The sequence below is a fragment of the Vicia villosa genome, linkage group LG6, assembly GCF_029867415.1.
Source record: "Vicia villosa cultivar HV-30 ecotype Madison, WI linkage group LG6, Vvil1.0, whole genome shotgun sequence".
Taxonomy (NCBI): domain Eukaryota; kingdom Viridiplantae; phylum Streptophyta; class Magnoliopsida; order Fabales; family Fabaceae; genus Vicia; species Vicia villosa.
This window is the reverse complement of record NC_081185.1, coordinates 83,120,248-83,124,992: the sequence shown is the minus strand read 5'-3', so window position 1 is coordinate 83,124,992 and position 4,745 is coordinate 83,120,248. Positions and strand designations below refer to the sequence as shown.

The 4,745-nt window shown below is 27.3% G+C and overlaps 1 long non-coding RNA gene across 1 annotated transcript; it reads left to right on the top strand.

The window, feature by feature from the left end:
* Window positions 1-3,182: 3,182 nt before the first annotated feature.
* On the top strand, window positions 3,183-3,631 carry LOC131611773 (uncharacterized). The gene is made up of 2 exons (XR_009287127.1): window positions 3,183-3,292; window positions 3,379-3,631. It is a non-coding gene; the product is annotated as an uncharacterized LOC131611773 (long non-coding RNA).
* Window positions 3,632-4,745: the final 1,114 nt, after the last annotated feature.

The following is a 4,745-nucleotide window of genomic DNA, read 5'->3' as shown; positions in this document are numbered from 1 at the left end:
CGTTCACAAGAATTCGCAAACCCATGCACTAAAAAACCATTTTAACGAAATGTGAAAGTGATAGCTGACTACGAAGTGGTATTCGACTACTAAATCAAAAATTGGCATATGTTTATTTCTGGAAAGAGAGGTAGTCTACTATCACATATTGGTATTCTACTACGAGTGTGTAAAATTTGAATTTTTAACGACAAGTGGTAGTCAACTACCTCATATTGGTATTCGACTATCAGGCTGAAGTTGGACATTATTTTATGTTCAAGATGTTTCTAACACATTCACTACTAGAAAATTCACTTTTAGTGACTGAATTAGAGACTGAAAAAACTTAAAAATCGGTAACTAAAACATTTTACGACTGATTTAGCGACCATAACTTTTCGGTTGAAAAAGTGTCAGTCGCTAAGCTTTTGCAATGAATTTAGTGACCAAATTTTGTGTTCTTTTTTCATATATGAAGTTGTGATACCCAGGAATCAAACTCTTGGCCTCTGCGAATTTTAATAACACCTTCCCACTACACCACCTAAAATATATTGTTATATTTTATATTTAAACATATATACATATAGGGGTGGCATAGTGGGCTGCCTTGCCCGCCCCACCCTGTCCCTCCACATGTCTGCCAAAAAAAGAGTGGGACGGACAAGCCTGCCAAGTTGAAATAGACATAAGAACCTAGCACGTCCCGCCAAGGTGGCGAGTTGGCGGGTGGCAGGCTTGTCCGCCTATTTTTTATTTTCTTATTTTTCTATTTTTTTGATAGATCAATACACTTTTTTTTAGATTTCAATTAGATTTTTCACATGGTTTTTAGAAATTTTTTTTATAAAGCATCTTTTTAACAAATTTTACTTAAAACATATTGCATATATTCACAAATAAATATATAAATTAAAACCATTTAGAATTGGAATTATTAGAATTAATTAAAAAGGAGTAGGTTTTGACAGAGCGGCGGGCTTTGGATGGCGGCAGGATTTGACGGGGCAGGTTATGGAGGAAGACGATTTTTGGCGGGACGGGTTTTGACCGGACAAAATCCTAACCAACTCGCCATTTTCGACAGGTGCGAGCGCCGACCTATTTTGCCACCACTACATACATATGACGAAAAAATAATTTTTGAAAAATTATTAAATAAAATTATAAAAAAATCTATATAAATGTGATTTTATTATGCAATTTCATTACACGCATAAAAATTATATAATAAAAATAAAATTCATTTTTATGCAAATATAACTATAAAATGGCAATATTTTTTTATATAAATATACATATTATTTGTTAAAATAATAAAAAGTTGATATTTTTACTAAATTAAAAAAATAAAAGAATTAATTTTTTAAAAAAATAAAAGGAAAATAGAAACATAATAAAGACGATTAAAATAATAAATAAAAAAAATATTAGTGACCAAAATTTCGGTCTTTAATTTTTATATATAAATTAAATCGTATAAAAAATATTATTCGTGACGAATAGACGGTCACAAAATTTTAATCTCTAAATTGATGGCTGATTTATTTTAGTGACTGATTTAGACTTATAGAAAGAGTATAAAAAATATTTATATAGAAAGCATTATTTACAAATTTAATTAGAGATTGATGAAATGAGAAAAGGGAAGGAGAGAGTGATGATGAAGCGTGAATGAAGAATAATTATTTTAAAATCAATTCATCTCTCATTGAAGAAGAAACAAGAAGAGAGAATTTGAAAGGAGATTGAGAGCAATTAAACTAGAGTTTTAAATTAGTTATTGAGCATTTTTGTTTTAGCTTTAAAAGAAATATATATTTCTTTGTAGTTTTAAAAATGATATTAACAAAAATGTTTTTTTTCAAAGTATTATAATTTTTTTATATTTATTTTTTATGAGATTAATTTTGACATCCAATGACATAAACATACATTATTTAAAATTAAAATATAATCGAATTTATAATTTTTTTCAAAAAGATTTATTTTAAAAATTATTTTTATGAAAAATTATTTATTATAGTTTTAAAATTAAGTGATTTTTTAAAATTTTGTATCCAAAAAAAGTTTCGATAAAATGATGAAATACTTAAAATAAATTTTAAAAATAACAATTCAAACTAGGGATGGACATTGATTGGGTTAACCCACAAAATCAAGTCAAATTCACCCACAAAAATCTTAAAAAGTGTGTTAGATCGGATAATTGGGTGAATATTGATTTTTTTTTACAGAAACAAACTTAACGACTTTCATTCCTTGGCTTGGTCCCCCTTTGTGTTCTTTGTAATCCTTTTTTGTTTAATGATATTCCATCTTTGATTAAAAAAAAACAATGATGAATACAAAGAGTTACCGTATTAAAGAAACTACGCCTATACCAAAAATTGACCGTCTTTACTAAAGTGTGAGCAACCGATTCGCTTGACACTTAATGAACTTTACCTCAAAGTTCAAAAAGAGAAACAACAAATTCTGAATATTCTTAATAATAAGACTGAAAAACCATTAAAAATGGGGTTTCGAATAAAATCAGACTCAACCCCAAAAAATTCACTTTCCCATTAATAAAATATTTATTATTATAATTTTAATAATTTTGATGTATATTAACTTAGTTGTTGCAATTTTAGTCTTTTGAACATTTCAACCCGAAATTAGTATATTTGTCTAAATCAATTCATTGGTGTAGTGATTGGTTATTTTACCTCACCTAAACTAGAATGTCTTATATGAATTGGATATTGTGTTTGGCTAAATTCAACCCAAATCAACTCATATACAGTGCTAATTCAAATCAAATATTCATTTGAAACTTTTATAAAAAATTTCTTTTGAATTTTTTTACATAAAAATATGTAATATTAAAAAATTATTTTAATTTCACCTTTAGTAGGAAAAAAGGTAAAAGCTCAGATTTTCATTTAGTTATTTAATATTTATTAGAATGTTTAAAATTACTTTAAACAGATTATTCATAAATAATATTTTAATCCTAAATTATATAGAAAGTATTTATATGGTCAAAATATTTTTACTAATCTATGATGATCTTCAAAAAGATTATATATTTAAAATATCAGAAAGTATTAATTGATCTCATTTATAATTACATTCAAAGTATATTTATTTTTTAATGTTTACTTTCATTTATAATTGCTTTCACTTCGATGATATATATAATGATTGTGTGAGTCTTAAATTTCACAAAAAAAAAATAAAAATTATTAGATAAAATCTTGGACAATGGCCTTTGTTAACTTCAATCTTTGTTGTATTTTGTTTGCTGCAATGATTTTGCTGTCAGGTAAATAATAGAAATTTGTTTTATCTCTCAACATGTATACTCATATGTTAAAAAATAAGTATGAATAAATCTTCTTTTGATTGTAGGAATATCAAATGGTGAGAATAATTTGTCTCAAGATGTATCTCTCAAGATGTTTGGGTTAAAATGCCACGAAGGTAATTGCCCATCCAATGAGCAATGCAATCAAGACTGTCTTAAAATAGGCTATAAGAAAGGTGGTAAATGTTATGGAATGATTCCTCCTAACCGCCTTTGTTGTTGTAATGAAAAATGAGATATTATACCCTTAAAACTCAATATAAATAAAATGCATGCCTTGAGTATGTTTTGAATATAGAGTTTATCTGAATATAATATTTTGTAAAATAAAATAAATCCTTATTATTATAAGCAAGTAAAAATAAATAGAGTTTATCTTAATGTAATATTTTGTAAAATAAAATAAATCCTTATTATTATCAGCAAGTAAAAATAATATAGTATGTAAATCTCTAGTTTCAAACTATTTTGATTGTTAAATGCATTAGAATTTAGGCTATGTTTGAATTAATGAAATATAATATTGGGGAGCAGAATGAAATAGTATAAATTTATATTCTATTGTTTAGATTAATTAAAAATAGATAAAATGGAGTAGAACTTGATGGAATGTATTCCATCCAATTCCATCACTTTTCCTATCCTTAGATTTGAGCGAAATGAAAAAATTGCTCAATTTTGTAATGAAATACCCAGACAATAGAATGACAATTTTATTTCGTTCTATTCCGCTTGTTGTGAAAAAACGATGTCGAAATCACAAAGTATAATAGGTTTCTTTCGACAAGAAACCCACAAGGGTAAGAAAAAGTAAGGGAGCAATAAGAACACAAATAATTGGTTATAACTGCTATTCTTTACTTTCTCCTTCAATCAAGATTACAAGTGTTGTAAGAATAACAAATAACCCTCTCACCCTAAATTAGGATTTGCAGTATGCAATGATGAGAAACTAGTATGTAATTTATAATAAACCTAACATACTAAATTAATGAGATTTTTCACAAATACCCATTACAAGCTAACTTAGGGTACAATTTAACTTAAACAATTGGACATAGTAGACAAACCTAATTCCAAATACTAACAACCCTAACATATTAACACTCATATACTAGAACACACTTCAATTACAGTATGTAGGTCTTCGACACCAGCACGTGATCATACTTCAACGGCATGCATAAATCCTGTCGAACCAGAAGCTACTCTTTGACCCAATAGAGTTCGACCCAATTCTCGTAAATCTCCACCTTAAAACAAACTCTATAACATCAAAGAACAAACTAGATTTCTTCACGCACCTTTATCAACTACATATAGTAGAAAAACTTGCAAGTCGACAATGTCTTGGTGATCATATCAACAACATTGTGATCTGTCTAAACCTTCAGCACTAGGACTTCTCCAC